Genomic DNA, 13,383 nt, shown 5'->3' with positions numbered 1-13,383 from the left:
TCTTTATATTATTTTATTTTTATTATTATAAAAACCTTATAAAATCTTTTTATTTTACCTTTGTCCTATGACTAAACTAAAGTACTAATTAGATATTTCAACGTTTAGGTTAAAATTAATCTAGCACTCGCCTCTCTTGGGTACGATCCTCGGAGCACTCACCTACTCCGTTGTAATTATATTACAACTAAATCCTTATACTTGCGGATACCACCTCGTTAATATATCTTTTACTGTAGTATTCACACTTTGAACGTTAGTACATCCGGAGGCGGTCACTATCCAAAAACACAGGTGCAATTTCGGTGAAGGGTTTATTGCTATAAATATCACAAACTGAATCAATTTTCATAATTTTTATTTTCTATTATGCAAGAAAATTGTTTTCAAACCAGATTTTTTCCAACAAGAGAACCATGCCATTTCATCCTAACCTTCCAATAGGGATAATTACTACTTTCTAACACAAGGGACGATTAATCAATTGCTAGAAAACAACACAAGGAATCACCACTAAATACGTAAAGTGTTAGACTCTAATATCAAATATTGTGACCTAAAGTCGTTAATTGCTTGAACAGTCTTAGTAGAACAGAAGTGCCTAACTATAGTGGCCACTATGGCTCGGCACTACCAAAATTGTGTAAAAAATAACAAAGAAAATAATTTTTTTACGTAGTTCGGTTTCCCTATGTTAACGAAAAATAAAAGTTTTTTACGTAGTTTGATTTTCCTATGTTAACGGAGCTTAGCTTGGTGAGTAATTCACTATTTTTAATTCACAATACAACAAGTGAATCACACTATATCACTCCCTAGGTATATAGATCTTACCTTTGTAGCTAAGTCTAGAAGACTTGCCTCTAAATTTTCCTCTTCAGAATTTAGACTATAAACACAAACTGATTACACTTTAATTGCACTCACATAATATGTTCCTCAATTAACAAACAAAGTGCTCTTAATATACTCTCTTGCAAAGCCTATACAATCCTCTTAACATATATGTTTTTAGGCTTGCTAACATACTATTGGTTGAATACATTGCATCCCCTTAAAATCAGTAGCTACAAAATAGAAAAAGTAATATATTAATAAATTCTAATAAAACATGATCTAAAGGAGATTTGTTCTTCAAGATAATCTTCAATGCAATCCCGAATGATTCTCCATAATCAAAGGGTTGTATATGCTCAATCCGATTCAATCCAATCTACACAAGGCAATGAATTGGTTTACATAATTGGGCTTTTGTATCTTCAAAATATCAACACAGTTATAGCCCAAAGATTTTGTTTCAATAAATCGTCAATGCTAAATATGAAAAATTTTCCCACTCTCTTGTACGGATGAATGGTAGTGGCCACTACCGAGTGCCTCTCAAAATGTTGTTCCACAACTTGCCTCAACAGGTTGATTGAACAAAAGTTGAATCATTAGTTTTAGACAGCCTTGGTCCTAACAATACATTTAAACTCGACTCTATTGGCTCCAAACGTAAAACTTAATTTAGTATGGCTGATTCATTCAGTGAGTCTTGTTAAAATGTGTATTTTTCCTCTCTCTACAAAAGAAGATGTAATTATACAAATGCTAAGATTCAAACTACATATTTATTGAATTTAATCTAATTGCATTAACTAATTGGACTCAACTTTAGATTTTTATAGTTACTTATCTAGTATATGATACAATACATAAAAGATAATTATTACTTATTTTATGAAAACAATAGAAGTGATCCCATGATTTGAGGGAGAATTTGATATACCAAAATAAGTTGTATATAAATATGCCAATCTTCAAGCTGAAGAATGAACACTATCGGGACTAAAATCCAAATCATTTAAATGACCTTTTTCTGCACAAATTAGAGATCCCATTTTCGTCCAGTCATAATCAATAGATAACTTTAGTACTTATCATTCCCAATCTTCATTTAGAAGATGGCACCAACGAACAAAACAACAGTGATGATTCATAGAATTGGAGGCATTACTTTTATACAATGAAACAAATTAAAATGAAGGAAACAATGAAAAAGTAGGACCACATGACCAACAGGAGGAATTGTTTGATAACACTATCTTATTTCATGTGATTGTAAAAGAACTGGCTTCACGTTTTCATCTCGAGCAAGAAACAATTATGAACAAACCGACATACCCACCTTTCTTCCTTGAGAAGAATTGTCCATGGCTTTACCTGAAAAAAGTTAGACATAATTTGTGAAAGCTATAGGGTTTTGAGCTACAAATATAGCAAATGTGCATATTTCTGGTTTATGGAAATAAAGAGTTCACATATTTTTATATTGGATATCCGAACCAAATTGCGTCTTAAATATAGATAATTTTATTTTAAAGATTTTATAAATTTACGATGATTTGAACCAATTTTTGAATTATACCATTTTTACAAATACAATAAAATTCGGATTCGGCCGTCAAAAGAATAGCAATCTTAATTTGTAGCATGATATTTAAACAATTACCTAGATTGGAATTACTATACTTCCAAATCTTCGAAAAGAAGATACCACAAACTAACATGGTCCACATGCATGTTTTTCAAGAAGCATTGGAAAATTATAAATGAATTTGATTTATGAAAAAACACAAGTTTTCTTCCCCTTGTTTGACAAGCTATGCCTTTACTTTGTCTACTAAAATATCAATTTCAATATACGTTTGGTAATATTATGTTTTAATACATGAATTTGCGATAATTTAATTTCGTTTCGAGATTTTTAGCTATTTATAAAACTTACTCTTCTTTATCTTATGCGTTAATATACTAAATAATCATACGAGACACAAAATTATTAAAAGTTAATAATAATTTTATTTTGGGATAAATATTAAATTTATAATTGATTTTTAATCCAATTGCAATTTGATACATAAATTTTGATTGGTGCAATTGCGGTTCATATATGTTCAAGAAACTGTGATTTTAATTCTATACATTGAAATAAATGAATACATACATTTATTTTCATATTGAATTAATATAATTATCTATGTATATAATATACCAATGTAAAATGGTGTCAATTCAATAATATTGTTAGTGATTTGTAAAAATTAAATTAAATTAAAATTTCATTTATAAAATCACATAAAACAAAATTCATGTATAACATAATACATTAGATCAAACTTAATGGTACTTGGTAAGCTTTTGTAGTATATAAGACATTAATTTATTGTTTATAAATTGAAAAAAGAATTATTTTAAAAATAACATATCAATTTATTTAATTCAATAAACCAAGCCAGGAATGCGTAGCAAAATACTTGTGTTTAGTTCTGGTTAATATACAATCACTTCCAGTGTTATTAAAATTGGTCATTCAGTTGGACTGATTGGATTAAGAACAGATTAGCATATCGATTTAAAAAAGGATCGAATTGAATTTGAATCGGGTTTTGAGTGAACCACTCAAAAACAATTGAACCAGTTTTTTATTTTTAATTTTATTTTGATTTTAAATGTGTTGAATTAAAATTGAATCTATCGATTAAACCAATTAAACCAAAATTCAATGATATGATTAGCTCTACCACCGTTTCAATTTTGCCAAAAACCTCTTGGAATATTTAGGAATCTGTAGAAAATGTTTAGTCCAACTATGTGAATCCAATTAAGTTTAAAATTATGTGGCTAGTTTAAAGGGAATAAGTGTTTTAATTTATTGGGAATTAAACCCTATATGTTTATTTAATTATTTGATGGGTGTATAAATTAAATGTTGATGATTATAAATTATTCTAATATTGCCTTATGAAAATGAAAGTTAAATAATTATTTTGCTTTTAAGAATTGTAATGAGATTTTGCTTTTGTCAAAATATATTGTTTTGCTTTCAATCATGGTGAAAGAATCGAAATCTTGTTTCAGTGTTTCACATCAGTTGATGATAAGTTTGCTTTCAAATGATTTACCGGACAAAACCCCAATTTAGTGTTTTTTCTTATAAATAGATTACAAGGGTTTTCTCATAGATATTGTCAAACATTGCCTGGTGGTGACAATTGTTGGTTTGGTAAAATATTGTTAAATGATGTATGGATAATTGCATTGTATGTGCTCATATTCGTTAATAAAGTTTGTTATTTAATTATATTATATATAGATCATGTCGCTATCCATTACATTACTATGGTGAGAATTGAGGATACATAAGGAGCCTTTAATTTTATTTTTTATTTTACATAAAAGGCATTAAAGGTTTTATCTTTTAAAAGTAAATATTTATTTATTTTGATGTCTATATGATGTACTGGAGTGGTCACATTAGAAAGTTTTATAGATGCTAATTGAATTATGTAGGGTAAATTGTCAATATCTATATTAATTAATTAAATGTTTATGATGGAAAAAGAAATAGATAGTTGACTTTCACTACTCATTACAATTTTAAAATTTTCTAAAGGTAAAGTATTTATTCTATGAATAGTGAATATTATGGTGCAAATTAATATTTTTGTATATATATATATGTGAATATCCAAATACGTGTACATTTGATAAAAATATTTATTTATCCATTAAGATTATTAGCATTTATTTATAATAGTATATTCTAGTATCTATACAAAGCATTACTAGGATATACTTCTATTGTTTGCATACGAATTCGATATTTTGAACATTTATGTATTTTTTTTATTTTATGTATTATTTTGCAACTATTTCTCTTCATTCGTAAACTCCATCTATTACTTTATTTGATGGTTTAAACTTCTCTAAAAAGAGCAGACAATTCATGTTCTGTTTAGGTGTTTTGGATCTTGACTTGTGACCTACCATAATTTGTATTGGCAAATTAGATACTTTCTGAAACTTAACGAGCTTGTTTTAAAGTCATTTTAGGTTATTTTATTGCATTTTCAATTTTAGAAGCTTAGATTTAATTTCTTGCAAAATAAGTATTTTTACACATAATTTTGAGTTAGTTGACCTCTTGCCAATACAGGTCTTAAAGTAGTTTTAACGAGTTAATTGAGTGTGCAAGATACCTACTTTCAAGCCAAAAAGCATCAAGAACAACAACTAGGTCACAACACTAGCTTCTGGGCTCGCGACAGACCTGAACAAAATCCAAAAGTCAAGTTCGAAGTTGTGTGACACGACACGCATAAGCCTTTGTCCCAACACGTCTGACGGTGGGCAAAAATTAATTAACGGTCAGTTCATCCGCACAATCCATATTTAGCATAATTAAGGCTTATAATTGACCTATTTGAGCAGCTAACTTTGTCTATAAATAGCAAAGCTTATGCTGAGCAAATGAGGCAAGATTTTAGGTTTTAGTTATAGTCTTAGTTTTAATTCGGATTTTAATTAGGTTTTTATTTTCTTTTCAAAATAGTTTTTATTTCTTGTTCTAACTTGGATTCGATTTGAGTCCAAGACTTCGTTATTAAGTAGTTTTATATTTTTCTTTCACTTTTTTCTTGTCAACATCGATACTCACTAGCTGTTAAAGGGTTTTGCAGAACCGAGCGCATCTAGTTTATCAAACGAATCAATTTCTATTTTCTTTTCGTTTTAGTTTTTTTTTTTTTGCATGATTAAATTAGTTCTTAGAAAAATGGTCTCTAGATTCATGACTAGCTAAATTATTTAGGAAGGTTAACGAGCGGATGTGGGAGTAATTAATGAAAGAGATAGGGTTCCCCATAGAATTAGTTGGCTTAAATTTTGTATGCTTTAACCCTAGGATTGACGACCCTAGGAAGTGATCTAGGTAAAACAAGGTCGAAAGATAAGTTTGTCGAGTAAATCGTATTTATTTCGATTTAGAAAGTGAGGTTGAAAGATAATTGAGTATTTATTGATTAATTAGTCAGTTACAGGGCGAAAGGTGATAATTGGTTACTTATTAGTTAATTCACTAAAACCCAAGTTTTGAATTTAATTACAACCACTAAAGCGAGCTAATCTTTTTCCTGTTAATCGAGATTTCTTTGTTCATTAGTTTCTTTATAGTAATTTTATTTTATTTCATAATATTAATATTCTTTATTATTTATCGTAATATGATTTTTGTTGAATACTGATTAGACTTATTATTGTCGAAATTATTTTGGACTTAATCTATTCTCCCTTGGGTGCGATCCTTGGAGTACTTATTGTACCTTGTTGTACAATACTATATTACAATTTAACCCGTATACTTGCGGACATCACTGCTTTATTATATATCTTTTTGCTACAGTATTTCCAGTCCTAACGTTCGCGCGCATTTGGCGACGATCAATTTGACAATATTAGAAGATAAACTCACGGCTACTATTGACTTAAGTAGTGAGGAAGAGATGTTTTACCATAAACAATAAATAGGAATGATCAAACAAATTAAGCCTTATATTTTTATGAATGACTGTTACCAACAACACTAAGACCACAATTCCACAAAGTGAAAGTAAATCTTATGTTTATGGAAGAAACAATGATGCCATTTAGCAAAAAGTTACTCACTGGTACTTTAATAGCACAACTCACGACTATGAAGTATGACAGGTTAAGGGGAATGCAAGAACATAGCATCTAGATGACTAACATTGCAGCAAAGCTAAAGACCTTAGGGATGACGGTGGATGACTCCTTTTTAGTAGAGTTCATATTGAACTCACCACCTTTAAATTATGAGTCATTTCAAATTAACTATTACACTATTAAAGACAAGTGAGATGTTAATAAACTGGCTAGTGAGCTCGTTCAGGAGGAAACAAGATTAAAGATTCAAGAAAGTAATTTCATTAACCTTGTGGGTCAAGGAGGTGGAAAAGGACCTAAGGAAAAAAGCCAAGAAGTTTAACCTATCAATGCCTCTAATGGTGAGAAAAAGGAATGAATGGCAGATAAGTGTCACTTCTATAAGAAAATAGGAAATTATCAAAAAGCTTGTAAAAAATGCAAAGCTTGGTTCTAAAATAAAGGTAAATTTATACTTTTTTAAGTTTCATATCAAAAAGGTAAATTTATACTTTTTTAAGTTTCATATCGAAACTTAATTGAAGTTTCTAATAATAATTTGTGCTTTGATTCTAGTGCTACTACTAATGTATCCAACATGATGCAAAGATTCCTTTCGATCCAACCCACAAACCCAATTAAAGATTTCCTATACATTGGGAACCATATGAAGGGTTCGATTAAAGGCATAGGGACTTGTCATTTGGTCTTGGATACTAGATATCACTTAGACCTATTTCAGACACTTTATCTACCTTCAGTTTCTAAGAATCCTATATCTATTTCAAAACTTTATCTTTTTGGGTTTAATGTTTAGTTTGGATATGGTTGTTTCAATATTTTGAGAATAACATTATTATAGGTTCTAAAAACCTCACTAATGGTTGCTATAAATTGAAACTTGATAATGTTTTGTAGAATCCTTACTTGTTGATCATATCAATGTTGGAATTAAGTGTAGTATGCTAAATGAAAATTCTTCTTACTTATGTCATAAACATTTGGGTTATATATCCAAAGAAAGGCTAGAAAGATTAGTAAAGAATGAGATTCTACCAAATATAGATTTTACCAGTTTTGGTGTATGTGTAGATTGTATTAAAGGAAAACAAATCAATCATACTAAGAAATGTGCCACAAAAAGCACTCAACTTCTTGAGATAATACATATTGATATATGTGGACCTTTGGATGTTCCATCTTTTAATAGAGAAAATTATTTTATGAAAAATTTGATAGAAAAGTGAAAATAATGAGATCTAATAGAGATGGTGAATTTTCTGAAAGATTTACTGAATCCGGATAATATTCAGGTCTATTTGCAAAATTCCTTGAAAGTCATGGCATATGTGCATAGTATACTATGCCAGACGCACCTTAACAAATTGGTGTTACATAAAGGTATAATCAAACTTTATTGGATATGGTTAGAAGTATGATGAGTAGCTCCTCATTACCTATATCATAATGAATGCATGCACCCAAAACCACTATATACTTATTAAATAGGGTTTCTAGTAAAGCAATTCCAAAACCACTGTATATCAATGGGGTGATCATTGCTGTTAACTTTTCCTTTAATAGCATTTCTCAATTCACTTGACATTATAAATTATATAACAAAATAATTCATAATCAACATCCAATATCTACTTAGACTCAACTCGACCTTGGCTTGTACCACTAGACTCAACTCGGAGATCGTTTTAGTCCAAGAATCAGCGAAACTTATAGCCCTAATACCACTAAATTTTGAGTTGTCTAGAGGGAAAGGAAAAGGGTGAATTATCAACGAGTGACACAAGATCTCGATTTGGTCTTTTATGATTCGAGATCAATTTATTTCTTTGCATATTCATGTCATTTTGCATGATTAAGTATTGAGGTGAGTTAATAATGATTGTATAAATTGATTTACTATGATTGATATTTAATATCGAGATAGTGGACTGAATCAAATAAAATGGAAATTAGTATGATTTAGTGAGACATGATTTGTAATGTGAGAATGGATTGAAACATGCTATATGATATGAGATATTGTGGGTTGCTGATGAATTGAAATGTGATTTTGAAATTAAATGTGAATATATATATGAATCGGATTAAAATGAAATGAGATAAATGGTTGTTATGTGATAGTACAATGTACAAGGTATGAAAATGAAAATGTGATCGATTGCAAGGTATGACAGGTAAATGTAAATGATTACAGGGTATAATAATGCAAATATGATTATACAATGCCCGTATGAACTTAATAAATGCCAATAAGGTCCTATGCACGCTTGTACGGGATATTTGATGATATGAAGATTATCATAGGTTATATTAAGATCTAGGATCTATTGTGGATTATCGAGTATTATTTCTCTGTGGAGAACTTGGTGTAGTGGAGGGATATATTTGCATATGAATAAGCATTTGATTCCTACGGGCTTGGCATTTTGGTGCTTTGGTGTGGTATAGTTTTGCTCATATGAGCAATCTTGGTGTGATGTAGTTTACCTGTGTACCTGACTCCGTTTTACTAGGGTTCTACTAGGCGAAACATTGAAATCAAATCTAGAAATCTGAAAATGATATAAACCAAATTATGGTAAGGTATTATCATGTATGATTTCAATTGAAATGGTAAGTTAAATGGTTAAATGATGTTGATTGAACATGGAATTGGATGGCTTAATGTCAAAGGTATATATGTTTGATTCATAACTAGTATTGAATGTTTAAATGACATAAATTTTGGCACTTGACAAATAACATGAATTGGTCAATTCTATTGCAAATGTTGAATGGTTTTGTATTGCCATTTTTTTATATGTATGCACACATACATGATAATGGAATTACTTGGCATGATAGGATGTAAATGGGTTAGACATTAAGCATGAATTCCTTATGATTTACTAATGCTAAAGTTATATTATCTTAAATAATGAAAGTACCACTGAGCTTTATCGCTTAACGTATCTTTGTTTATTCTGTGCTCATGTATAGGTGGAACTTGAAGTTTCGAGAAGTGATTTCAGCATCCAGTCCTTGGTCCTCAACTCTGTAGTGTTTGTATAGCCCTTTTTTGTGTAATATATGACATGTACCTAAGTTGAGTCAGTTTTTGCATAATGTGTGAACATGTCAACATTTGAAATCAGAAATGGTAAATTGGAAATGGTCAAATGGTTGGTTCGTATAATTGAGTTTGGCACATAGTTGAAGCGCATGATAGGTTGCAATACTTATGACTTATATACATATGTATTGATAGCAAGATAGATTCATATTTTTAATGTATTAATTTTTGGCTAATTATCGAATTAAATGCTATTAAATTTGGATTTTTCTTATAAGAAATGAAGTTGGCGTGCTGAATTCAAACTCTTACAAAAAGGGGACAAACTGGAACAAAAAACCAAATAGGAGGGCTTGATTGAAAGAATGAAGATTCAAAGATGATTGGATAAAGATTTAAGGATTTTTTATATTGTTACAACTCTGTAACTAGTTTAAATTCGATTTTTAAATTTTGAATTATTTAGTAATAATATTTAGAATTATTAGTGATAATATTTAGGAAAAATCTAGCTAAATTTTAGCACTAAAGGTGTGTATAAATACCTAGTGGCTACAACCAATTGAACACACTTTTGCCTTTAGACTTTAATAAATTCTTTATTCTTTTTTTCTTTCCCCTTCCCGCGTCACCCCTATTATGTTTTTTCAATTTTTTTTCTTTTACTTTCAACTTTAGGTTTAATTACCTTCCAAAGCGCTTTTCCTCCCCACTTTCCATAATTCCATTTAAACCATTTATTATGATTCTTTTCATGATTAACTAAATCCTTTTTAGCCTTAACCCGGTTATCACTCCGACAAAGTAATCATGAGATATGAACCCACACTAAATACTTTGCAATTCGGTATTCGCTATCTCTCAAATATATGGGATAGTACAAATTCCATTTAAACCATTTATTATGATTCTTTTCATGATTAACTAAATCCTTTTAGCCTTAACCCGGCTACCACTCCGACAAAGTAATCATGAGATATGAACCCATACTAAATACTTTGCAATTCGGTATTCGCTATCTCTCAAATATATGGGATAGTACAAATTCTTCCCTCAAAGTTGATTCGATTTCAATTCAAAAAGCGCGCGTTGGGTTGGAATCATTTGGCGTATAGTTGGGAAGTTGAGTCGGCGATTCTGTATTCAAAATCCCGCAAACAAATTAGAATGTTCAATTGGAAAAAGCTAGTTGGATTCTGTCAAGGGAGATACTAATCGAATTTAAACGACCCACACGGTTGAGGCCGTTAATTCGAGTTGAGCTTTTTAGATCACAAGGCTGTCGAAGTCTTAAATTACGGGTACATGCTACGTGGTTGGAAATTCGACAAGGATCGATTTGCAGGTGACACCAGGATTGATTACGAGAGGAAGAATTGGCGGTTTGAGGGATCCTTGATTGCTATAACCAGCTTATCGCTTGGAAAGGAAAATCTGTTTCAAGGATTGATTCAAGATCGGAGTACACCAAGGCTAAGGCTAAGTTTAAAAATATTTTGTTTACCAATTTATTTTATTTTCTTAAATTTATTTTTGCATTTTTGAATTTGTTTTTATTTTATTTTATTTTATTTTATTACACTTCACATTTCCTTATTTTATTATCTTAATCAATTTAAACCCCCTATTTTTATTTCTTTTTTTTAGCACTACTACGCACAAGTCGTGGGCACGACTATGACCGTGACAGCGAATCTGGTCACAAGAAAAGGCGAAATTAGATAACCAGTCCCTGTGGATTCGGCCCTACTGCTCTATATTTCAATTTACTGTTATATTTGCTGTAGGAATTTATATTTGATGGTTTCGACGCCCATCAAATTTTGTCGCCGTTGCCGGGGATTGGTAAAAAATTGTAATTTTTGTTTGTTTTTCTTTATGACCAGGTTAGAATTGAGGACTCTAGCATTGAACCAGAAATAGAAAAGTTGGCTCAAACACTTCAAATAGAAGTTATTCGGCACAATAAACAACCACAAAATAACTTTGAAGAAGGATCTTACACAAAATATATTTACTCATCCAAAGATCCAGACGACATGGCATATCAAACTATATGTCAACTTGCAGTTGCTCCGGACGAACAACAACCGCTATGCATAACTTATCCAGTGGACAAAACACCGTTCGAGTTGAAGTCAGGATTAATACATTTATTGCCTACTTTCTGCGATTTTAAAAACGAGAATCGTCATACTCATCTGAAAGAGTTCCACATGGTTTGTCTAAGCATGAAACCAGAAGGAGTAACTGAGGATCAAATAAAACTACGAGCTTTTCCTTTTTCATTAGCTGACTCTTCTAGAGAATGGTTGTTTTATTTACCTTCAGGGTTTGTTAATACTTGGACTGATATGTCTCGATTATTTCTTGAAAGGTTTTTCCCAGCGGCTCAAGCAGCTGAATTAAGGAGTATAGTCGAAATACAACAAAAGGAAACAAAGTCACTCTATGAATATTGGGAGCAATACAAGAAGTTGTGCTCAAGTTGCCCACAACATGGCCTATTTGAACAGTCGTTCTTACAGTATTTCTACGAGGGGTTACTCCCAATGGAAATGAAGATGATTAATGCTGCTAGTGGAGGGGCTTTTGTGAACATGGCTCCCTAAAGAGCTAGGGATTAATTTCGACTATGGCTACAAATTTTCAATAGAATCGACCACCTATAGAACCTACGAGAAGGGTTCATGAGCTAAGTACTCCTTCTATAGTAAATAAGATTGATGAACTCACTAATGTGGTTAAAAATATGCTTGCAGGACAGATGAACCTAGCTCGATTGTACGGGATTTGTGCTAAGCCTGATCATCTTACCGACTCGTACCCGATTTTACTTGAAGACACAACTGCACAAGTAGATGTTGTTAAGAACTTCCCACGGCCTCCTCAAAGGTGTTATGATCTATATTCGAACACGTACAATTTAGGGTGGAAGGACTACCCAAATCTAAGCTAAGGATCGAACCCTCGATATAATCAACCTTATCAACCAAGACCACCTCCACCTCAACAGTATCAACCTCCAAAGTCATCTCTCGAAACCATAGTAGAAAGGTTATCCATTAGCACTGAAAATTTCCAACAAAAGACTCAAGCGCATCTTCAAGAAATGGATCAACAAATAAGTAAGTTAGCTCTTACGGTTAGTCGTTTGGAGAAACAAGGAAAATTAACATCTCAAACCGAGCCGAACCCATGTCCAAATGCAAGTGCTGTGACTGCAAAGGATGGAAAAGAGTCAAAACTAGTGTCAGGCATGAGCCATGACCACGACATTGAACAGTAAGCCAAACCAACAGCTCCCACTCAGTTGGCGCCTCATAAACCATTTGTTGCACCTCCCCATACCCTAGAAGGCTCACCCAAGTTAAAAAGGAATAAGAGGAAAAAGAATTCCTTGAGACATTCTGAAAGGTTGAAATTAATATTCATTTACTTGATGCAATTAAACAGGTTCCACGCTATGCAAAATTTTTGAAAGAAATGTGTACGGGCAAAAAGAAGCTCCAAGGAAACAAATGGGTAAATGTGGGAGAAAATGTTTCTACAGTGCTACAAAGGAAAATCCTGCCTAAGTGTAAGGACCAAGGTATGTTTTTTATATCCTGCAAAATAGGTAATATTGGCATAAAGAAAGCCATGTGTGATTTGGGAGCATCTATTAATATAATGCCTTTATCTATTTTTAAATTGCTAAACACAAGTCCTTTGAAAGAAACATGGGTGATTATTCAATTGGTAGATAGGTCATGCGTATATCTAGAAGGAGTGCTGGAAGATTTCCTCGTAAAGGTAAATGAACTAATTTTCCCTATAGATTT

Source organism: Gossypium raimondii, chromosome 2, assembly GCF_025698545.1.
Source record: "Gossypium raimondii isolate GPD5lz chromosome 2, ASM2569854v1, whole genome shotgun sequence".
Lineage (NCBI taxonomy): Eukaryota > Viridiplantae > Streptophyta > Magnoliopsida > Malvales > Malvaceae > Gossypium > Gossypium raimondii.
Note: the sequence above shows the minus strand (reverse complement) of the source record.